Below are 25,991 nucleotides of genomic sequence, written 5' to 3' on the forward strand. Positions count from 1 at the left end.
CAAAGTACTGCTCTAAATTTCCACTACAGCGCTTTAAAAATAAGCTTCTATAAAGGTATTAAGAAACTGTGGAGATATTCTATTTAACCAGGCTTTAACATTTGTCTTACACAAGAGATAAAACTTGATTCAAAGGCAGTTTTTACAAGCACACACATTTTTTGCCCCTCCATTTTCTCTATTTGTGATATGGAAATGAAAAAACCAGTTTGTTGAAAGCAATGAATAGCTGAACTCAAGCACAATTCCTTTCTGGAACCTCCACAACAATCCAACCAACAGGGGGCTGTCTGGCTACACGATGTTATCGCATCTGCAGTGAATTCCTTTTTCTGACTGTACCACCTACCATCCAGACGCTTCCTAAAATTGGTTGTCACACAGGCCATTTAAGAGATTTCATACCTCCAAAACATTAGAGCTCTTGTCCATCTTTGTCTCATATTATTGAAAATGTCTTATTTTTGAGTCAGAAGTTCCATTATACATAGATGGATAATACAGTTTTAATGTATTTTTTGACGTGTCTAAAAAAACAGATATCATTTGTTGGAAAAGAGGGACACTCACATTGTCTTCATGACAGGAAAGGTGTGTCACAGCTGTTTAGCTGTAAAGCTATATGTATATATAGCTTCTTATAGCTAAGAAGCTATATCTATATAAGCATTTTTGTGTTGGTTTCACATGTAGACACCAATCTTCTGCAGAAGAGAGAGATGAAGGTGTCTTTAGACTGTTTAATACTGATTTAAAGAGCAGATAGGCAAAGCCTGTCTGTAGGAGTATGAAGAAAGGAAGAATAAGGCCCTGAGTATTCCTTACAGTGATTTAAGCAATTAACTTTAAAACTGGATTGCCATTCTTGAGAGTGGAGGGTGCCAGCACTGTTGCTCACACAGCAAGCACATTCAGCTGGCTGAGCTTACCAAAAACTAACGTAAAGTTATTTAGTGAAACCACCATGGAAATATCAGAGCCAGGCTCATGTTGAAGGTAACAGGAAGGCTCTCAATCCCAAAACTTGTCTGGCTCGAGAATCACAGGACTGTAGAACCATAGTCATATATTATTGTTGACTATTCTAACTGGTCCAATAACGTAACTCCTGAAGCTTTTAATTTGCCTTTCTTTCAATAAAAGATTAAAATGTATACATCTGAGATTTTATATGCTATAATTTATGCCTTATATACTTCAAATTTTGTAATACTTAAAGTTTTTCTGTGTATTTGTTGAGAAATTCCAAAATGTTTTACTTTTAAAACCACTTGAAAGTGTAAAAGGTGCTTACACAGAAGGTTCCTTTATAGGTAATAAAGCCACTGCTTGCCCTGCAGAAACATAGGGAAATGTGAAACTTTCTATCCATGTCTGTCTCCTATGGCTATAAGCAGCAGAAAAGAACAATATGGATATATTGTTCCTATCTCTCAACAGAAGCTAAGTCAGCCTTTAGCTACTCAGCACTGTATACTTTAGACTGAAGATACAAACTGGATAAATGCTGCTATAATTAATTTGTTAATTTCAGAACTTTCAAACATAAGGTTCAAATTTTACATTAAGAGACAGAAGCAATATTAGATAAATTCAAATTTGATTTATTAACAAATACAGAGCTATTATGAGTGAATAAAATGTGGAAAAAAACTGCACCTGAAAGCCATTAAATAACAGTAGAAATAAACTATGTAGAGTGAAAAATACTCCAAACATTATTATCCCCCTCACAGAAAGATGAGCATTGTCACTTGTGCCACTGTATTTTTTTACATAATTCTTTCTTATTTCTCTTTATAGGTAAACATTTTATTCTGATACACGCAACTTCCATCTTAGAAAGGAGATTCACATATATCTCAGACATATTGTTTTCCTTCAAATACGTTTTAAACGTTTTGTTTACTTGTTTCTTACATGAAGAATTGCTGCTCAGCTTCAAGTTACACTGTAGTAAAACAGCAGCTCACCACTTTGGATATATTTCTATCATTTCTTGTGATTTCTGTGACAGGTTGTGATGAAGAAGATAAAGGAAGTCTAAACATTTCAAATTTCCATCATTACTGTTAGTATTGCTACCTGTCTAGGACAGACTTCCCTCAATACTTAACAAGATACCATGACTAAGGGAAAAGCTGAAACATTTTCAGGTCTCTGTATCCAAATGCCCAGTACAGACCACTCTCACTCAGCAAAGTGTGCCATATGCAGTACCAAGAAAACTGCTTTTGAAATTTGAAGAACAATGGCCTGTAGAAGTCCTAAATACCCAGGTCTAAGTCACTTTACATTTTCAACAATGCGCTGCTTACCACTGTACAACTAGTTCATTCTTTCTGCAAAATAGGTCTTCACAGGTAAATTTATTGTCAAACATGATGAAGTTCAAACATGAACATTACCTTCAGTGTATAGAATATTTTACAGAATATTGAAGATGTTACTTATGAAACAACATTCAAAAATGGTACAAGTATTTAATAATAAGAGTTACATTTGCAAAATGTATCAGTGACAAGACAGGACACAAATCAGAGTATTTTGGAGTTCAGAGGACTGCACAAATAGACCATGAATAAACAACATGGAAACTCTGCTTCTCAACTTGAGCTGGCAACAAGAAAAGTTGATTGCAGATCTCATCTTTAAAAGACGCACAATACTCACCTCTTCCTCCAAAATCAGAATTGAAGAATGCCATAGAAAATTCCATAAGGAAATGTACTCTAGTACAGCTACTAAACAAAAGTGTTTTGTTTTTTTAAACAACCAAACCCCAACAGCCCTTCAGCTAAGTTTCTATTATCCCTGTTTTAAATGTGACATGGAGGTGTAGAAACTATCATAGTATGCCACAGTTTGGGGCATGCTTTAACAAGATAGGAGGCTGTTGGGAGACATAACATTACAGAGTATTTTAATTCAAATGACAACTCCCAAGAAACTCACCTACAAATGTAAAGTGCCAGTGTTTCCTTCAGACAAAAGAGTCTTAAGTTAGACACCTCTAAAGTAAAGAAGAATACAAGTATTACAGAAGCCAAGGCCCAGTAACTTGTTTAGCATCATATAAGAATAAAGGCAGAAAAATAAACACCTCATCCAGTTCTTAGGAATTCTCACTTGACATGACCATGAAGACATGGTTTCCTGTACTTGTAGCAGTTATTCTATTGCCCACAGAATTTTCTACTAATCTGCAGCACCTATAGCAGCATTAAGCTTCTTGCTGGCACTGCCCAAAAACATCTTCTCTGGTCCAGCACCTGCACCCAGCCAGTCCTATCATTAGGTTGAATATTCTGTGTGATCATAAAGATTGTTTCATAGTACGGTGACACAAGGGGGCAAATGAAGATTGCAGAATCTTAAAGTAGGAGTTACCTAACCCCTTACCTTTTCATTTTGTGATCTTCATGTTCTTTTTACGGTTATCAGGTTGTGGTTTGTTTATTTTCCCCACAAAAACATTTCCCCCTTTGAATTTTAATTCCCCTTATTAGTTGAAGTATTTTATTTACTTCCACAAAGATGATGAGAGAACTGAACAATCTTTCACATGAAGAAAGGCTGAGAGAGCTGAGACTCCAGTCTGGAGAAGAAAAAGCTTGTGTTTGTGTGATCTTATCAAAGTTTCTAAACACCTGCTGATGGAGGTAAGGGACAGTAAAGAAGACACAGGCAGGCTCTTCTCCGTTGTGTCCAGTGATAGGACAGAAGGCAACAGGTACAAAATGAACTGCATGAAATTCTGTCTCAATAGGACAGGTTGGAGAGTCTCCATCCTTGAAGATGTTCAAAACTTGATTGAACACAGCCCTAAAGAAACTGCTCTGCCCGACCCTGCTTGAACTAGATGATCTCCAGAGTTCCTTTCCTACCTTAACTACTCTGTTATTTTGGGATTCCTTTTCAGGACCAAAATCCACAAAGTAGTAACTGAGGGTATTAATAAGCTTGCTCTTTTCTATGTGGAATATGACGAGGGGAATGAAATTGACAGTCATTTTGCAGATGACAGCAAAAGCTACTACTTAACAGTCTACATTCCCTTCTGGATCTCAAGTGCAGAATACCCTAGTGAATGTTAGGAATGATCTGAAGTGTGCGAGCCCTTTCCTCCAAACCTGACTTGTTCTCTTTGCTTCAAGCCAGATCCCTTCTGTCAGGCTGCTGCTTCTTCCAATTTCTAGAAACAAACCCCAAATCTTTGCCTAAACTATTTCAATCCTTCAGATTTTCCAGTTTATCAGCTCTGTCTTTCCCCTATCAGTTCTCAGCTCAAATCTTTCAACACCAGATTTTTAGACATGCTCCTCTCATAAGACATCTTCACACCTATACAGCTACTAGTCTCAGTTTATTTTCAAGCAGGCCTTCCTTTACTTTCTTTTTTATGTGAATGAGGCATCTTTTTCCTGTGCAGTTCCTAAGCCTAGCAGAAAATAAGCACCTGAACTGAAAACAGTGAGCCTTCCTTTCTCACATCAGGCACAATCCTTAGGATCCCAGAGTTGCAATGCAGAGGGAGTTTGATTTGGTCACAGCCTATGGCACCATCCATGCAGGCAAACCTCTGGAAAATATAACTACTAATATTATTTAAGTCACCTGTGAACCATGCGAGAAATACAACATCCTTTCCAAAGGTTTAGGATCCAAATCATTTGAGTAGGCCTTCATAAGCACTTCAAGTCATTTTCTTAATCTTGACAGGAACTTTGGTTCCTCAGTTGAACTCTGGTTCTGCAAGTGCTCAAATTGTGTTTTCATCCTGTCACTGAACTGTTCTAAGTTGCTAGGGTCAACAAACAAGGTGGTCCAACTTTCACCCTTCTGCTTCTTCCCATTCCCTGCTATCTCCTGCTTTGTGTCAGTGATAGGGGTTTGCATGGTGAACCAGAAGGAAGCAGTCTGTTTCCATAAAGGCCTACATGGGCACAATGAAGTAGTCAGGAACACACAGTTTGGCCACTGGACTTTGACAAAGCCATGCAAATAGACTTGTTGCATGCCCTCAAGTCTTTCTGATCAGCTCCTTAGATTCATATCTACTCATACAAGTCCCTGGGAAAAATCCTGGATATATTAAAATACCAGATCTACAAGAGCAACAGGATGGATGGCCCCCTGCAAGCACCAGTCTGCAGCGGGCTGACAAAAATCAGTGATCTTTAAAGGACGTGGCATAGTAGAAGAATAACATCTTTTTCTTTTATAACTCACAGAATCTGGTCTAGCCAAGCAATTCTAAGTTTTCAAATGGCTGAAATGTACGTGCAGGTCTTCAATGTTAAGCAGTTAAAAATAAGCAAATATAACATAGTGCTACTTCAAGAAATTCAGTGAGAAAGCTATTCACCTTTGAGCCAGATAGCATATTTTTTCTAAATAATCAACCTCAGTTTGGTCACATATCTTAAGAGAGCTGTAATAGGTAAAGGTACACATGGAAGTGTTCTTTATGAAAAGACGTAGGCTATCTAATTATGCATAGGTTTGCTGCTGAGAACTGCTCAGGTCTGAACTAAATTGGAAATTTTAGCCATCAGTAGTTTCAACAGTTCAAATCCATAGCAGTAGCAGACAAGAAAAGCGTAATTTTTAGCAGCACATACACCAGGCTGAAATTCTATACAGTTAAATAATGCAAATTTGTGAATTATAAAAACTTGGATTCATATTCATCTACATCATGTTTGTACCTGTGCAACTGCACCAGTAGCAGGCTTGTGAAGGCTGAAGTGAAAACAAATCCCCAGTGTAGATAAGCTTTTTTCCTCCTTTTAAAACATCTATATGATATATAAACTTGACTGTGTGAGCATTTAATTGAAGAAGCCATGTGTATTTTAAATGGTAAAATACAACAGAGCTAATAAAATTAGATTAGCAAGTGATACTGAGTCATGATAGTGAAGAAAATAAAATCTTAAAAGGAAACACACTTTCAGATCTGTATCTAAAATTAGTGACATTTACATAACCATTAGTCTACATTTGACTCACCACACAGTTCTTGCATGCAGCTTTTAAAAGGAAAGGAGCCCAAGTAATTTCCATTCTCACTGCAGCGATTTCAATCATCTCAATGAAAGATTCTCCTGCAAGAGAAAAATCTTAGTGGAAGATGAGAAAAAAAATTAGTAAATTCACAGTCAGTACCAGTTTAAACTTCTAACCATAAAACAGTTATGTATCTATAGTCAAGCAGTTTAAGAAGTGAAGTGTTTAACAGGTTTTGTTAAAAAATTTGGAAGACACTTTTGCTTTGTGAGTTCTCTTTGCTAAAAGCATGACCAAAAATTTCCCAGTTCCATTCATTTAGAAAATGTTGTAAAAATGAATAACCAGTTTTAAGAGTTTTAATAAAGAAATACTGACAATTAAAGTAGCATAATTTTTATAGTTTTAAAAAATATAAACAAACACACTTACCAAAGCATTGTTAGACAGGTGTAGCTTGAGATGGCTTCTTTAAAAAGGTCAATTTTCAGGTAAACCAAAGCAAAGTTATATATGTCTATCCTATATTTACCATCATACACTATGAAGTTCTAAATACTGTTTCTGAATAGATGAAAATACAAACAAAAGCCAAGAAAGTGTTTATAAACAGACAATATACAAATTTGTGGCAACAAAAAGGCAAAGGAAATACACAAAATGTCCTTTTCCATGACTCGCGTGCAGAAGTGGAAAGCCTTACTTCAGCAGCACAGTTAATACTGGAGATATTTACAGTCTTAACACCAATATTTACGTGCTGCTAAAGTATGACAGACATCAGCATCACAAGATTGACTAATTCATAAGTGGTATGTCTCTTCAGGATGATGAAATCCTTGTATTTTTGAGGCAGCACAATATGGCCTGCACCTTTTCAAAACCCACAAACCATTATGTGCTGCTACGTTATGCCAAGGTGTCTACCATGCTTCAAGGAAATAGAAACATACACTGAGGTCTTAATGCAGAATTTTCTTATTGAATGTTAGCTTTCGTGTAGTAACATCAGCTGTATTAATAAACTACAAAATGTTTATAAAACATCTGTCCATTGCCAATCTGACTGTTTATTTACAGTGCTCTAGACTTTATTGTCAACTGTGCATAAAACCTTAATGGGACATGAACCAGTAACTGGACAATTGTGTTTGATTAGAGGAACTAAAGATTATACAGATGTTTACTTCAAAAGAAAACAAAAAAGTCTGGGTTATTTTCTAATCTAACTTTTGGTCATCTGGAGATTGATGTGAAAAAAAAAACCCAACAACTTTCATATATAATGGAATAAGAGCCAATCTCAAAATAAGCTTCTATCAACTACTATATCAGTCCTCAAGACCTTTGTTACCTCTGCAGCTTACTCTCACTGCAATTTTTGGACAGACAGATTTACAAGTGCTTCTTAATTAATTTCAGGGGAAAAATATATTTAAAAAATACGCAACAGATTGTTAGCAAGAATAGTAACTTATCTCTTATTAGGAGCAGGGGTTCATTGGCCCCCAGCCTAGAATGACCATGCTACTTCTACTTGAAGAAGTAGGCAAGAGACTTGGAGTTCACATGCCTGCCAGGTATCATTTTCTCAGATTAAAGTATGCCAGAGATTTAAGGGGGTGCAGTACTTTTACTGGTTCCCTAGATAACATGCATTATGCTTTCTTTAAAGTTTTTATACCAAACTATTAAGACAAAAGCTACTTACACAGCATGGACCCAAGCACTCCACTTCATCACAATAAGCCTTCCAGTCAGTTCATGATAAACAACTTCTGCAAACTAACAGGGCTATCTGTAAGCACAAAAAAAGGTTTGGCAGGCCACATGGGGAAAAGATTAGTGAGTTTTTCTTTTCTCCCCTGCTATTTTTGCTCCTGCAATAATAAAGCAGGATAATATTTGTTAGAATTCTGAGTGCATGGCCACAACTGTGCCAATTAAAGTGAATTGCCAGTGTAAACTTATAGGTAGCTGCAGCAACACTGTTTTTATATAGCTATCCAGGTAGAAATGCTAACTTTAGGAACTGTATCAAAGAGCCATTTCCAGTGTATTTTATACAGGTGCAGCTATATTTACAGTTACACTCCCTCCCCCCTCTCAGCTTACTACCTGTTAGATATTTAAATCAGACAGCTAAAATAGGCAAACTATATTGAATTAAGGCCCAACTTACCCAGTACCATGGTGAATTAAAACTTGAGTGCAAAGTCAAAATAAACCTAACTGTAAATACTGTGACTGAAGAAACTGTGCTAGGCACAAGCCAAGAGAAGAAAAGGTAAAGACAAAAATCTCCACCACGTATAGATAATTTGGAAAGTAAAGACAGATGTGAGCAAAAATGCTAGCCAGTAGTAAGAGGTTTATTTCAACTTTTATGGAAAAAGAATATGAAAAATGTCCTCCAGCAAGAGAAAATACTGCTTTGTACTTGTAGATTTACCTTAAAAGATTGAAAGAAAATTATTTAAATAAGACAGCTGCAACATTCAATACCTTTGGAAGTACATTTCTCATTTGTACATTCAAGCAAAATTCTTCATTTGTAAACTGTGTGTTTAACTAGATGCTGTTCTTTCAATTGCCTATTTGTTTTCAGCTTCTAGCTTAAGCATGGAGAGTTTTTTTCTGTTGCATAAGTAAATCCCTCTAAAATTAAACTGTACACACCATGAAATGAAGACTTGGCAGAACTATTATGGTATTTTCTACAGTAAGTACATTACTAAGAAAACTTGCAGGTAATTCCACCCACCCATACAAAACGTGAACACAAGACCTTACATGAATTACAGGATTCTAGGTTGGGGTTTTTTTTTATGATTTTGGGGGGTGGGTTTTGTTTTGTTTTTTTTTAAACTTTACTACAAAATGCCCCCAAACAAACCAACCAACCAAGTAAAAATCCAACACAACACGACTATATATTTTCTACACTGCTATTAAAATATACTTTATCTGTAAAGAGAATAAGAAAATTTTCTCATAACACTGAAGGCCATGTATGTGAGAAAAGGGGATGAGGAACACAAAAAGGATGAAAGGAGGAAGTCTAAGATAAGAAGTATACTGATAGCTAAGCCAAAAAACTACTGAAATCCAGGAGCATCTGCACAAAGCTGTGTACCTCTATGTTTTGGTCATAAAACTAATACAGTCATGTTATTGAGAGTGCTTCTCCTACCTCCATCCTTGTGTCTTAAGATGGGGGTCTATGAATGAGAGACAGACAGACAAAGAAGACTTCGATGAAAGCTGGGAATCGTATGCAGGCAGCTCCGTTAGATTCCCCCAAGCCTCTGAAAGCAAGAGCTCTGCTGAAGAAGGATTTTGAAGATGCACAACCGAAATTCCATAGGAGCAGGCTCTCCACACATACACAGAAGTCAGGAATGCTGTTTGAAAAAACAACTGAAAGTGTTTCAAAAAAGAAAAAAAGAAAAAAGAGGACCAAAAAAAAAAAGTGTGTGCGCATGCTTGTGCTTTTTTTAACAATTGGAGTGTTCCCAAGGAAGGAGCTTTTCCTTGATTCCAGTGTTTCTTATTTGATTTATCAAAGACCAAGCCCAACATAAAATATAATTTTCAGGTTTTGTTGTTTATAGTTAAGAGCTTATGACAACACCAAGCCAAACTCAATCTCTTTCTGACACTATGAAAATCACCTACAAGTGAATTTCTGGCTACTGTAACTACTAATAAGCTCTTCAAACACTACTATAACTACTAATAAGCTTCTGAAATCTCTGCATAACATATTGTATCCAAAAAGCTACCACTAGGCCTGCAATCTGACAGACAGGTCAGTTATTTGGAGTAAAACATATAAAGGCCTTTGTATTAAATACTTTATATTGTCTCAAATGCCCAAGAACATGACATAAGACTAAAAATTTACCTCATGCCTTTTGCTTATACAATAAAAACACTCTCCTGATACTTCTTGGCCAAAACATTTTCCTCATTGATAGTGTTAAACACCATTTGCACACAAACATATTCCATTGCTTTTGTTACTTACTAATTAATGCAAAGCAACACACATCCACTATGAAAGCAAGGCTATTGCTTCACTGTTTGTTGTGACCCTTTCCCAACCTTATTTCAGTTTAAAATTAGAAATCTGAACATGAAAGACTCCTGGTGTTCCACAGTCTAAAGCATTATATTATTTGTCCAGCAGTGCTACTCTCCTCCATAACACTGACATTAGAAATTACATTTCCATATCTCAGTTTTCCCAGTTTAGCTAAGTTTAAACTAGAAATGAGACAGGGTTTACACTGAGATGGCACAGCATGAAGTAGAGCATCTTTGACAAGTGTGTCCTGGTCTGTGCGTTCCATGCAGAGAGTATGTTACTCATGTTAGACAGGACATTTTGCAGCGTAGCTTTTTGGACAACTGGTGGTGAATTTGCCAAGCTTTCCTCTCACAGTTCAGTGAGACTAATACACCACTCAATATGAATAAACACACAGACAGGGTGCCTCTTTGCTGGAAATGTTTTTGATTTTTTATTAAATTAATCTGGGCAAATGACAGGCTTAAAGATCTCACTCTTCACTATCAAGAAATCTGAACACTTCCATTCTCAAACTTTAAGACTGTAAGATCTGAAAGTGTATGTAGCTGTATCTTTCTAATACACTGTTTACAGCCCTCCCTCCCAGTTTAAATAATAGTTTCATTTTATTTTTGTCATATGATTACTCAACATTGCAATATTTATACTGCAAACACAGTAGAATTTACAACTCTTGCTCATTCTTAAAAGTTAGATTTAGAACTATATCCTTTTACTCCTGCCTTCTTGCTGTTTTGTTAAGGAACCATCTTTTCTCCCTAATTCGTAGTGTTAGCAGCCTTCAACGTAATATGCGTGTATTTTTTAAAAGGAGAAAAAAGATTCAATGGAAATATTTCAAAACATTACTTTAAAGATATCAGTGTACTTTTGGCTACTATTACCTTATTATTTATTCAGTTAATTCAATCAACTCAACTGAGGTTACTTTGTGGTCAGATGAAGAAGAATAAAGAGAATAAACTATACACCTTGATTGCTCCTCTCCTGAAGTAACAGTGAAATTTTGCATTCATGTTTAAGACTGCAGTTCTAAAAAAAAAAAAAAAAATAAATTCTTTGCTAGGGTTGCATGTGAGGTTTTTTGGTTGCTGTCTGTTGGTGTCTTTTTTTTTTTAATTAAGTGACAGTAATCCAGCAACAAATTTGCCTCAATCTCAAAAAGGAACAGTCATTCAGGACCAAGCTTATACACTCTCTATACCTTCTACCAAGTAGTTGAATATTTCTAAGACTATTACAAAGTCGTATTTAAAAAAATCACAATTAATGCTTTAGATAATCTTCTGAACACAAAGATACATATTTGAACAGAGATAGCTAGCACTGATCTAGTTTTGTTAGTACAAACTAAGGAAAAAAAAAAAAGAGATTGTCTGTTAACTATTTCCTGATTATGTCAATGATATCCCCCATATAACCATGGCAAAAGCCTAGGAGAACTACATTGTTTGCAATGTAAAGTACTAATAATGAAAGTGAAGCAGATGACTGCTGATTACTGAAATTTACTGCTACTAAATTTGGAGAATCTATATCATGTGTCCAGCCATCTCTCCAAGGATCATGAACAAACAGATTTAGACTAGCTGGAGAACTACTGCATAAGATAAACATGAAATAACAAAGCCAGCTAAAAATAAAAACCAGGAAGTAAAACCATTGAGAAATTCAGAAGTATAAAAATACCTGGAAACTTAGAAGTGCAGTTAAGGACTCTCAGCATCAAGTTCTGTTTTACATCCTTTTTACTTAATCTAAAACTCCAACCACTGCTTCTACTAGGTTGACTCGCATTTGTTTGTATGAAGTGCACTCCCCCCCATTGCAGTCATGAAGGCAAACCAAACTGAAGACAGTTGCTTGGTTCTGCAATATTAATGCTTCTATTGGAGTGATGAAGAGCAAAGAGAATGCAGTGAAAGGCAAGAAACCAAAGGTAGTCAGTTCTGACTTGAACGATTACAGTATGTCAATTTTTATAGCTGGCTAGCTAGAAAAAGAAGCAGAATTATGAGAACCTAATATAGCACACAAAAACTATTAATGTATGTTTTGGTATATTATATTTTAGAATAAACTCTAGCTTAAAAATAAAATTGTATAAGACTAACCCCTCCCACGTCCTTTACTGGCTTCTAAAAAGTGCTTTGTCAGATGCTGATGCATTAACTAGATTGCTCTATGAAATACTTTAAAGGGAACTTGTAAAGTGTATCAATCTCCAAGTTCTAACAGAGTTTGGAAAAGCTACATTTCATAAAAGCTTTCCAGATCCCTCTTGACTGCACTGGTATAGCTAGCACATAACTTTTAAAAATCTGTCTTCCCTGCACCTTTGGCAAGCACACAGGAAGAAAACTGTGTGAACACTTTCAATCTGTACCAGCATTCTTTCTGCTTGAAAGGACACATACAAAATTAAGAAAAAACGAAGAAGCTATTTTCTAAGTTCTGCAAAGTAAGTTTTATATTCCATTACTCTAGTAATTAAAATGTTACTTAGCCCTCAATTTTATCACAAAATATATTAAAACTACATATAGTGGATCTACCAAAAAGAAAGCCAGATCACTCTTAAAATCTTCAGCTTCTGTATTAGCATTTAAAAAAAAAATTCTAACACCTCTTCAGATGAAAAAAAAATAAAAAACCAAAACCAAGATACATTTTTTCATGGTCTCCTATAAGCATATCCTTAGATTATTATCTTCAGCAAAGGTATCCTATTATAGTTCAAATTTACAAAACCTGAAGTATATAGAATCATTGTTGGTAAAAGAGAAAAGGTAACAATCCTTCTCCGAACAACAATAACTGTACAATACAAACCAGCTAAAAATATGAAGTTATTAAGAAAGGGAAATAGTTTCTCCTCTTAAAAATATTAGATTCTTTTAAAAAGTATATTAAAATTATATCAGCTATTAGTTTTTTATTAATGTCAAGCTTTCTTAAAAAAAAATAATTAGTTTTATTAAATTCCCAGACAACTTGCTGATTTAGCCCAGGAAGCAGTCACAGGCCTAGTGTAAAATTCTGTGCTCTCCTAAGCTGTCACTGTCTTTTATGAAAGACAGCCATGCAGATATTGCTGTTTAAATCTTCTAACTCCATAATACAGAGCAAAGCATTTCTTGTCCTCAATAGAATATTCAAGTAGATTTTGCAGGAACCCTGGTGGTCTGTGCACAGGATCAATTTCCAAGGTATTCAAGGTATTTCTGGGAAAGTGGAAAATACAGTGTTAACTAGACTGCCTACTTAATTGCTGTCTTATCTGAAATTGGTAAATAGGAATAAATCATAGGACAGTAATAGCACAATATATTTCTTTAAAAATTGGACTTATATGTAAATAAAAACTATTTATACTATGCCAAACCACAAATCTTAAATTTAGATTTTGTTACATCTCAGTATTGTATGGGACTATAATACTTAAAGATAAAAACCAGGTCCATAGCTCAGAACGAAACCCCACTTGTAAAGGGCTAAATTTGCTGCATGTCCGCTTTCAAAGATTTAGGGTCAGAGTGACAATGCTATAAAATAAGGGTCAAAGCACAAAAAGACCAAGGCCACAGAACAAAGAGCTTTTCGTGTCCTGAAAGAAGTTGCTTTTTTGTAAGCCTGCCTTCTGGCTCAAACAGTAAATTTGTCTTTTTCTTAACATCATCCCTACATGACTTCTATAAAATGCCAGACAACAGTATGACTTATGAAAGGTGAGGCTGACTTGTTAGAAGAAATCAATTTAACCGTTAAGGGAATCCCCTAGTTAACGGCAGAGGAACCTCCCAGTAACTGCTACAACTTTTCCAGTTGTTAGCTGTATTTCTACAACTTCGTTATTTAATTAATCACTTCAGCAGAAGTTTCAAGTGTCCTTAACACCTTTGGGGTACAGATTCATAGTCATATTATCTACTTAGATTATTGTTTATTAAATGGTAGCTGAGGAAATATGCAGGAGCAGCAATCTTTTCCCCTCCTGCCTATGAAATATTAGTAGAATAATACTAATATTAACAGATACCATCTAACACACACCTATCTATATACTCCCTTTCAGAAACATTCATGGTTTGGTTTCCTATTTCCCATCAATGGGAATCACTACTCACAGAACTGAGCTAATACAAAATAAAACAGTGCTTTCTGAGGCTGACACAGGTCGATAAGCAGTGAATTTAATTTTTCCAGCTAGAAAATGAACTTCACCTAGGATATGCTTTTTCAAAACAACAACAATAGTTTTTCCAAATGAAAGGAACTTTATCCATTGGAAAAAAAAAAAGACAAAAAGGATAAGGGTGCCTCTTACGGCTTTATTTTAAGCTAGATTTTCAATATTTCACTAACAATCTTTAAGTAACACCATGCTGAATTAACTAGAAGTTAATATATTAAGAAAAAAGATTTATAATCCAATACCTAAAATACACAGTTAAAAAGAAAAAAAAAAGTTGTATTCTTAGCCCTATCAAACTGTCTAATAAATACCCAAGAACAAAAAGATGACATTAATCTCTGAAAATTAGCATCTGACTTTTTTTTAAATAAAAGGCTACTTGACAGTACACTCTTTGAGCAAGTACCAGTATTGCAAAAAAAATCTCTCTATCATAACCCAAACCCATACGGAAGAATAATTGGAATTATCACTAAGTTCTGCATTATCTTTTTTAGCAGGTCTAAAGCAAAACATTTTGAAAACTCAGACTTCAAATAATTATTTTCCCCTTCAAAACAGATGGCTTCTGCCTTCAAAGTTACTATTTTTATTGTTTTTCAGTCCTACTAACTTACTTAAAAGCTCAAACTGGAGATTCAGATATGTGGAATTAAGTTAGAAAATATAAAAAAACCCCCTTACCTATTGACTACGGAGATCTAAAACAGCTGAGTTTCAGTGCCAACAAAACAGAAGTTTTATGAAACAGATTCCTTTGCTTTTAATCTGCATTGTTATAATATCTGATTCCTATATTAATTCTTAAATGTAGCATTTAAGAAAATTATCTGTGCTCTTTTCTTTCTAAAAATTTAATACAATCGAAAAATGTTTTAATATAGGAAAAGCCTAGTGTAACATATGAAAGGCCTATTCCAATCATTCTACACTTTCTGAAGGAAAGGATTACTCCTCATCTCTCAAGAAGCACTGGTGCGAGTATACTGATTCTCCTTGTGGTGAATAGCAGCCCACAAGTTTAGGAACTGATGCAAACTGGCAGATTTCCCCTTCTAATTCTGAGTCATATGCGTCATCTTTTTGTCAAAAGCTGGGAAGAAAAAGAGTCTCTCTTCCAGCCTGCCACATGAAACCACCTGCTTAACACAGAACAGACCAATATTGCAATATTGCTCTGCACATTGCTGGTACTTACACATTTGTTCTTGCTTTGTTAAAATAAACAAAACTCTGAAGACAGCTTTAATGTTAAAGACAGAACTTATTTCTTTGACTTAGGGCCAAAAATCAAGCTGGTAAAATGAAAAAAAAAAAAAAAAGATAAGTCATGTTGGCATGAAAATGCTAATTCTTAAATTGGTAGTGTCTTACCTGCAAAAGACTAAGGATTCAGCTCCTTAAAAGCTTACATGTATGCTTGGTTTAATCACCTAGATTCAGATGGATTTGGTAGAAATTCTCAAACCCAGGAGTTCATGTGTGTGATTAAGACCTCTTTATCACCAAGCATGATTGCCAACTAATCCCTCAAACCCATTTCCCCAACAAAACCAAGTTTCCCCGAAACCCCAGAGAACCTAACAACTTCTGTGGGTTAAATTTCACATGCTCCATTTTTTTTTCTGTTGTGTATTTTGCAAATTAAGAACCAAGAAAGCTATTTTCTCCTTTGACAGATCGATCAAGGTCAGTCATTGTTGGACTACATATGCTGTGTGATGACACAATCTCTTTCAAAAGCTCCAGCACGAATTAAGGTTGGGCACATCATTGCCAGCAGATTACATATTTTCAATTTGCACTGGAGTTGCTGAGCAGACCTGCAGAAAATAGGTGTAAATGTTTACTGAAACAATGCACTGTAGTATTTCTATTGATCTGTGGCACTGCCAGAGTGATTTTAAGTAAGTATTCTTTATAAAAAAAACCTTGAAAGCAGTTAAAGCAAGTTCAAGACATTTATAGTAAGTTGTGCAAAAGAATGTAAAGATAATACAACGTGACAAACTGATAGAGTGTAGGAACAAACATCCTATTTTAATTACAGATTTTTTATATATAAGTACACATAAAATATAATATATTATATGCATCCACATAAAATAAGGTAGAGGGACAGGTATAAACTCACACTCACTTATAAAATGCTCTTTGTTTTGAAATTTGTACTGTGCCACAAGCATTTACACGGCTGGGTGCATACATTTCAATATAATGAGAAAATTTGCATTGCTGAAATAAGAATACTGGAGTCCTTTTCAAGAACCATAACATCATCATTTGCATTACAGGTTATTATTTACAAGTATTCAAGATGTTCTGTAAATCTATAATGAACATTGTAACTGTGAAAACTGTAATTTATTATGTAATGCACTGTTATATAAATTGTTTAAATTGTGCACAATACACACAGATGATCCCTCCTACTTGGTTAAATATTAAATACAGCACCTGATTACTCATCTTCAACTGAACTTATTTTGTTACATTCAATATATTTTCTTTGATAAAATTATGGACACAAAGTACCCATCTGATGCCTTATCCTGGTTGTCAGGCGGTTTGTCTTTTCTTATTTATATGGAATTAATTATTCATACTGTCTTATTAATTTGAATAACTTTATAGTATTTTGTAAGAAAATATTTTACCATGTATTCCATTTTCCTTAGCACTTAACAAAAGACATTTAAATTTCTGTGCAATGTTATCTTACCCCACAAATCCTAGTACTTTTCAAAGGGTTTGCTGTAGCATGTGACAGCAAATTAAAAATGAACAAAACCCACCACTGAATAAGTTTTGCCTTTTTGACAGTGGCAAGAGCGAGTGAGGTAAGACTCTCTTGGAAGGCCTTTCTTAACTTGTAATTCAGCAAAGCATAAGAACTGGCTTAACTTCCTCCTCGTTCAGTGGAGCACTCCAAGATATGAAAAGTGAGTCAAACGATTTAGGAGGGTAATCACAAAGAGCATCTTTTGCCTGGGAAGACCCTGGGAAAATCTCCATAGCCTCCCTCCTTTTCAGCTCAGGGCTACAGGCAACCAAAACTGTTCTGGAGTATGCTGCTGCTTTGAATTGCCCTCTAGTGTTAGCCTTCATTAATTCCTACCTCAATGACAAATTCTGTTCAGTTTTTTAATACTGGAAAATGGGTCAGCAACATAAGTTATATTCACATAAAAAATAATAAAAAAAAAACCTGAACAGCATTTCAAATTCATTTTCAGATCAGAAGACTGTGAGGTTGACAAATTAAGTATTGCACACCAAAATGCAAGAACTTTGTATATCTAAATGGCAAAAAAAATAATCAAGGACAATAAATTTAAGAGGTAACTTATGAACATTCTTGTATTTTATATTTCTGTTAGTTTCTTATGCAGTTTCACAAAAATATCAATTTCTGAAGGAAACACTCAATATTCACAGCCAAATTCATCGTAACTATGATGATATAGCTGGGATCAAAGCCTTAATGAAAACGGAAGATTGCTGGTGTCAGAACAGAACACAGTCTAGCAGTACTAATACCCTGGAAGGAATTATTTTCTCACTGCTAATTCAAGAGTCTCCTAGTTATACCTCAAACCTAGAAGCAAATGAAGATCCAGATTTTAAACCTGGTAATTCTAGAAAGAAAGGTAAACATTTTCCTGAGAGTTTATTTCAAACCATATTTTATCTACTCTTGAATTGATTAGAGAGGCCATGAATTTGGGACCTAAAGAAGTATAGTGAACATAGTGAATAAAACTTGCATATCATATAGGCTACAGATTTCCACGCACATAGAATTAAAGATATGACCCTTTGTTTAAAAAAATAGTCTGGTCATACAGAACTAAAATCCCTAACTAATACTGACTGACTGAGAGATGAAAAATTATTTTTAGATTTTAGGTGATAACACAGATGAAGAAAAGTACAGATTTGACTGCTGGTCTTATAACTCCTGTGCTTGGCATTAAAAGCATCATTATCCCCTCTCCTGAGAGCCTGGAAAAAAACCTTTTGGTTTTAGGGACAGGCTAATCAGTACATAACATTCTTTCGATCAGGAGTTCTTTTTGCCTGTGCAAAATGCTGACATAAGTGTTACAGTATCAAAAGAGAACTCTGTCTGCAACAAACTTTCTTGTAAGAGCCATTGCAATGTTTCACAACAGATGGAGCGTCTTCCTTGTCTAATTCTTGAACTTGACTAAAATATGGACTAGCTTGCAACAAGAGAAAGTAAAGTGTTTTCAGAATTACTAATGCGATAGCATACTTAAGACTACAGTATCTACCCATTCTACTGACAGAAAATTTTGTTCCAAAATAATACAGAAATTATAAAGCAAATTTTTTCGTTTATCAGATTCACTGGAAGTCCTGTCTAAATCTAAAAATGACTTAGATGATGCTACATCTATGTTGAAGTAGAAAATTATCAGCTAGAGTTGGGAAGATCATAATCATGTCCATAATCACAACACTTTCAAAATGTTTATGTTAACTTTCATATGAATACTTAAATCCATCTCTTTCAGTGGGAAGAAAGGGAACTTTAAAAAACATTTCTTTAAATTGCTCTTCATATCAACTAGGAAGTGGACACATAAAAATCAAGAAAATCTTTGACCTGAAGGCTTAAAAAAACCCCAAACCTCAATAAAACCCTCAAAACAAAAAAACCCCACAGGGCATTCACAGGAAATAAAAAGCAAGCTCTTGAAATTTAGTGGGTTAAAGGAAAGGTGTAAACACTGTAGAGGTATCTGCATATTACTAAGATTTTTAAGTACTACACAAATTAAGAAACAAATATTGCTGATTTCTTGCTTTGAGTAGATTATATTGCTAACATCGTTTGAGAAAAAGCACTTATTTTCTCATAATACTGCTGTAAAAATTTAGAATAATAACAAAACAACTTGTTTTCAGAAAGGAAAAAAAAATCCTGCCCCAAAAAAACTCAGAAAAAAATTTACCATGAATATCCCTTTGTTTGAAATAAATTCAAAATTAACAAAGCTAGAAACAGTGGTTTATTCAAACACACTACTCAACAAGCAGTAGCATCTTCATACATGCCCTTTTTCATGTTAGTGTGCAAACAGCAGTCTAAACCAAGGTGGATTAAGAAGCCATCAATACAGTAGTTGAACATTTAAGAACTTTGATTACATTTCTCATTCCCCCACCCAAAGCTTAAATGTACTGGTCTACATAAATTTCTACTTAGATTTTTGTTGAAATTAAACAAACAAAAACAAAAAAATTAAAAAAGGGGGGGGTGTTACCTTGCTTAATTAAATGTTTGCACTTGAGAAAAATAAGCATTTAAATATTCCAGTTAGCATATTTTAACTATTTTCCCTAAAGAATTTGCATATATTTTGCTTTTCTTTTCCTATTGCCTTGCAAGCCCATTTTATCAAGAGACAAGGAAAAATGATGTGTAAGTATGCCAGTCTTAAATCCTTTCTATATACATGTTTCATTAAATGCCTGATGTAATAATAAAAGTTAATGTCTATTTAAATCTAATAGTATACAAAACTCCATTTTAAAATAATGTTAGGGCTGGATTTAGTTTAAACTAACAAAATCCAGAAAATTCAGTTGCTTCAGATTTCAAAACTTAAAACAGTCATGCCTAAGATATCACAGGGTTTCAAACAATGGTTGATTTTGCATCTGTTGTATAATAACTAGGCATGGGTTGCATTTATAGCTACATATCTCTTCCAGAAAAATTATTTAAGTTGCCTTTGAAAAGCAAGAGAAGTCATTAAGGAAAGCAGAAATGAGTTGTCAAAGTAATCTGTAGTTCCCTTTGGATGAGCAATAAGCATGCATTGTCAGCTTTCAAATTATGATTCAGTCAACAAGGTTTGTAGAGCCTCAAGTGTTATACCTACAGCAGGAATAGTAGAAGTGACCACACAAAGTTCCACGTCTGAAGTACTTCAACAAAGAAGTCTGTACATTTCTATCTTTTCAACTTCTTTCCAATTAGATATTGCAAAACAATTTACAAAGTCAAGCACACAATGTGCAATGGCCACATCAGCAATTTTTAAGGGGCAAGCACTGCAGACCTTATTTCAGGCTGAACTTCCAACAAAATCAATGGCAGTTTTGTTAAGTAAGAACTATAATAGCAGAGAGTAAGAGTAGAAAAATAAAACACACTCCATCATCTTTCTTGAAAGTTTCACCTACTCTTTGGGTCAAGGAACAGTCATGCTGACTACCAAGTACAAAACAGCTCTAGAAAACAAAACAAAAAAATTAACATGGGCCAAATTTCAGCATAAAAGTGTTCTAGAGCAAATCAACACTTAAAAAGTGGATTCTAATGATAACTGACAACTTCAACAGTCTTACAAGATATTTGACCTCATAAATGAGTAAGACTCAATTACTATATTACTGAAAAACTCTTTGCACCTTATAAAATCATTTAGACTTGTCTAAAGTTCAAAATACTTTAATATATATTAAATTTATTAAAGGAAATGAAGTGTGCATCTAATGAGAATATGATTCTGCAAATCCTTATTCATGGTAGTGAGTTATTAGGACTAGTTGTGTATTTTAAAGTTTGAAGGATTAGGCCCTAAATTTAAAATGCCTTTGATTTACAGTTGTGAACCAGAAACCACCTTTTTTTGCTGAATAAGAATCTATAAGAAATGCTCTGAACTTGTGTCAGACCAAGGAACACTCCATCAAACTTTCACCTTTTAAATATCTCACAAGGGAGCCTTAGATACCTTTGCCTTGCAATATAATCCTGATTTTCATTAACAAGAATGTAACTGCTTTTGTACAGAAAAAAAAAGAATTTTTACAGAAAAACTGTTAAGTGAAATCCTTATTTTTCTAAGAGAACCAGGAGAAAAACAGAGGGGAATGAAAAAAAAAAAAAAAAAGAAAAATCCCAACAGAAATGCAGTACATTCAGAGCAGTTTCTGGACAGACTGAAATATTTATTTTATTTGGGAGCACATTAGGCATGTTACCTAAACACCAGCACTAATAAAAGTATTTTCACTGTGTTTAAACACATAAAGAAAGGATTAAAAAATAAAGAATTACCTACTCACTAATCACAAACTTCAAAGCTTATATATAATCTTGTTTCACTTCCTATACTCAACTGATAATTTTCTGTAGGTGGCCTTAATTACCCTAAAATTATGGTATTTTATGAAAAATATATTCAGACTATGTCTGCCTTCAATACTTCTATACTAGGAGGTGCATTACTGGTAAATGCCAGCAATTCTTCAGTTCTACTAGCCCTTAGTCACAACAATGAGGAAATATGAAGTTTACACCTCACTGGATTTGCTTGGTAGAAATCAGCAGTTACTGGGATAATCTGAAATTTTGTTTTTTTAAAACTTCTCCTATATTATGGTACAATTACGTCCTACAAAAAAATGTGCTCTTGCAGACAGACAGAACTGATTAAGGATAAAAACTGAATTCCAGTTGAAAGTTTGAATTGCTAAAGTCACAACATGTTCACAGAATTTGTTGTACTAGAATATATTCTGCTGAAGATACACTCTTACAGTTTTTACTACTCCATTTAGTATTTAAACAAATTTACTCAATCCAAGACCAGTTACTATTTTAATTTCGGTTGTCTATGTAAATGGTTAGTTAAGACTATTCATATATGAGCAGATAGGTTATGATTACTCTGAATGGATTTCTCAGTTTCAGCCAAATTAGTACTTTCAGTGCAAAGCAGGACTTGTAATATGAGTGTAGCATAGTCCGTATTAATTACTCTGACATGTTCACTGTTTTACTATATAATATCTGTTTACCGACATATAGATTAAAAAAATAAAATTTCTGACTATTCTGGTACAGGTGGAGGGCTCTGAAGACCACTTTTCTTTCTCTTTTCTGCTTCTTTGTTTGTCAGGTAGTTAGCTTATTAATGTCTTTAAAAACAAATTTTACCCACTACATGAAAATGCACTCAACTACCTCTCTATTCTATTCTTTAACACATCCTCCCAACAACAAAAAAAAAAGTTATTGAAAAATAATTTTTTTATTTCATCCATACTTTGTTTTTGGATTAGCAACATTTCAGTTGGAGTAATTCCCAAGACATGAATAGGAGAACAATAGTATATGGAGAATTTATATAACTCAAATGGATCAAGGCTGTTGCAAACTCAGCTTTTTAGACATACTTTTGGCCACTTCATTTCCTTCTGAGTACAGCTTGTGTAAATACTTTTACTTAGTCTTTTATAATTTTACAGGAGGAGTGTAAAGAAGAATTATTTTAACAAATAATAAATTTGTGAATAAACCCAGCATAACTGGCCTATTTTGAATAATCTGAATAAGTTACACTTGTGTATACATTTTTTAAAATAAAGAACATATGAAATAAGAGAAATGGTAATACAATATATACCAAGCTCATGCTCCATCAACCTTCCAGAGAGTTTTTCAATCACAGGAGTAAGCTGTTCTCCAAAATCAGCTCTCTATTGAAAGGTCAAAACCTGCAATAAAAATGTCATGTATTATAACATATTTCCAACACCCAGAGTTTCATGGTTGATCCCCAAACATAGACGTAGGTCATCAGCTTGACCCTCGCATTGTCTATGTTACAGGAAATCCTAATTTTAAAAATACTTTTTTTTTTAAACCAAACTGACTTGATTAGGAACACCTGTGATATGCCTCTTTATTATCAGAAGCCTCCTGAAACAAATCAGATTAGCATGTTTCTGCTTTCATTCTTCCTGCAGCATTTTAAGATGAAAGTAAGATGAAAAAGGAAAAAAAAAAAGGGGGGGGGAATAGAGGGGCGTTGTTCTCCCTTCCTACCCACTACCAATCTCTCCCTCCACCCTCAAACAAGTAAACAAGTTTGTAAGTAAGTAAACTACTTAATGGATGTGTGATTATTACTGTTATATTTCCTAAAATATGCTATTGACTGTTAAGTATTTAAATTCTTGTGTTTCTCTTTAAGGAGTTCTAATTTTTTTTTGCTCTTCAAGCTAGTAGCATTACTGCCTTTATGACAATGTAGCCTACAAATATTAGCTACTTTAAAACATATATTGGAAGAATTACTGTCATATAATACGCTCTGAGAGACTAAAAAAAAAAAAAAACCAAAAAAAACAAAGTAGCCATGATCAGGTAAGAACAAAGTATAACTTGACAGAGGTAGTAACTATAGTCAAATAACTGGAGGAAATATTGCATTCACACAGCCAAAATCTTAAATGTATTTTGACTTTATTTGGACTTTTTTACTGTAGGTACTATGACAAGATGCATCCTAGGCCTAATAAATGAGTAGCTGATGCCTAGATCAAGTCACCTGCTTACAAATATTTCTATAAATCTGTTCTTTATTCTTTAAGAGTATTCCAGAAAATACTAACCCCCCCATAGCTATGGAACTATAATAAACACCCTGCTTTAACAAGACAAAAGAGTTTGTTTGTATTTTCATGTATTCCACACATTATCTATTTTACCTTTAAAAAAAAGTTTCTGTTCTTAAACCAAAACCACAAAAGTTGTGGTCTCCCCTGCGCTTATACCGAGATTTAACATACTTGAAGATAATATTGAAACTGGACTTACAAAAGGTATTTAAAATGAAAATACAAGCCTAAGCCATTCGATGTGTAATTATCTTTTTCTGAAACCAAATTTTCAAGTGAATTTCAGTTCATGCTAAATAAAATAATTAGTTGTGACCAGATTCAATGTTGAGAAGTTTATTAATAATCTATTTACTGTGGATACACTCATTGCAGTGTCTGAAAACAAACTAAATAGTCACGGGGCAGAGGGGTCCTATTTCTAACAGTGGTTTCCTTTAGACATTAATAACGATCACTGAAAGTCACTCCTATCTTTCAGTTTTGTGCAGTGTAACAATATCGCCTTTAGTTTTAGAACACATCTTGGGAAACCTTTAACAAAATAAAAGCTAAATGTACATAAATTACATTTTCTACTGTTGTGTGTATGTGTGTGTGAGGTAGTGTGTGTGAGGTCATCCTTATACACTAGTAACTGTTCATTACCGAGATATGGAAAAGTGTTTAGAATTACATAAAGTTAAAAAGCTTAGTATTCTCTGTAAAGAGAATTTTTTTTGTTTTTAATGATATGCTAAAAATATTATTAGATGCAAATATTAAAGTAAAAAATTGCCGAACTTTAAATGTTAGCTGCACTAGAGCTCAAGTCTGCTACCCTCCTCTAATATTCCTGCAAAACCTTCTGGATTTCTCAAACAGCACACAAAGCTAAGATCAAAACTCTTCCTCAACTGTGGTACTATCAACTGTCCAGTGAATAGATGTATCCCAAAGTTTCTTTATTAGAATGAGCATTTTAAAAACTTACAATAAAGGGTTAAAAAAAAAAATCACTACAGACATTGCCTTATATCCTATGGGCAGAAATTTTTATACCTGGTTTACTCTAAGAATTTCTGAAATTGTCCAGTATCCACAATGAAGATATTTTTCAATAAAGATTTCTTTTGAAACCCAACTTATCTAGCTTGTTATATATTTATACATCAGTAACCTAAAAATTCTACATAACTCCTGCCAATAATGCACAAAAAAAAATAAAATTGCAAAGCAACATTTTCACTATCTAAAAAGAGGTTACTGGAAATCTATGGCTACACCTCTCCATTCTGTTTGATGTCCCCTTTCTATTTGTGAGGCATATAAATTTTTTTCTATCTTTAAAATACTTTACTAGTTCTATTAAAAAATAGATGGCTGTGAGAAGAGTCACAGGGGACTATGTACAACAAAAATTTGGGCAGCCTGTCTAAAAAAAAAAAAAAAAAAAGAGCTTTACTGATAATAGAAAACATCATAATTTTTTGAGATCAGGTTCCAGTGTTAAATACTAAGTGTTTAGAACTTGTAATAATATGTAAGTATAAAAAAAAAATAAATCTGTGGAGAACACTTATTGATGTACATAAAGTTATTTTTAGTTTTAAAAACCTTCTGATAAAAACATTTTTCTGTTTGTACACAAAAGCCTACAATTTCATTCCCTATTTCTTTCACAGACAATCAAAACTAGTCCAAGATGCGCTCTGCCTTTGACAGTTTGTAATGAATGTAAATTACTGGAATGACTTGCAACGGGCCTTTGGGTGTGGGTGGATGACTGCACCTTCAAAACAGAATACCTGCAGCAGATTCGTAGAATACAGTGATAAGCTTCTTGGTTCTCCCTTACATGTTCAGTAGTTAATTGCTTCCCAATGAAAATAATAAAACTCAGTAAGGTCCTATAAAAGAAATACTAACTGTTATGTGGCTACTTTTTCTGTAAAGAAAGGTCATGTGCTTGTACATGTGTAAAAGTGTGACAGAAAAGCATTGATACACCTGTCAGGATGGCTTTTGACATTCAAGCTGGATGAGATGTGCACCTTCATACAGTGTTCAAAGGCAAGGTGTACAGAGCCGGGTAGTCTGTAGGCAGTTCCAGTTGTACTTCACTAAGAATTTGACTTATTAGTCATAAAAAGAATTAAGGAATTAAAGACTCCAATTTATTTTTCCTTCCATGACATTGCATTTTAGATGAAACAGTAAGATGTTCAGAATTCCAGAAGCTAAGGATAAAAAAACAAACAA

At 34.2% G+C, this 25,991-nt stretch overlaps 1 long non-coding RNA gene across 4 annotated transcripts in view; it reads right to left on the reverse strand.

Annotated features, from left to right (window-relative positions):
• Nucleotides 1-9,274: 9,274 nt before the first annotated feature.
• Nucleotides 9,275-25,991, reverse strand: part of LOC113963407 — a 47,003-nt gene continuing 30,286 nt past the window's right edge. For 2 of the 4 annotated variants that reach the window (XR_003532817.1, XR_003532815.1), the window contains 2 exons: nt 22,754-22,844; nt 14,739-15,598 (listed from right to left, as the gene is read on the reverse strand). This is a non-coding gene — a long non-coding RNA (uncharacterized LOC113963407). Of the gene's footprint in view, nt 9,417-10,992; nt 11,141-11,797; nt 11,992-14,738; nt 15,599-22,753; nt 22,845-25,991 lie in introns of those variants that run through there. The other 2 variants (XR_003532816.1, XR_003532818.1) reach the window with 2 other exon arrangements.

This window comes from Neopelma chrysocephalum, unplaced genomic scaffold (assembly GCF_003984885.1).
Source record: "Neopelma chrysocephalum unplaced genomic scaffold, ASM398488v2 Primary Assembly neopelma1_25, whole genome shotgun sequence".
NCBI classification, from domain to species: Eukaryota; Metazoa; Chordata; class Aves; order Passeriformes; family Pipridae; genus Neopelma; species Neopelma chrysocephalum.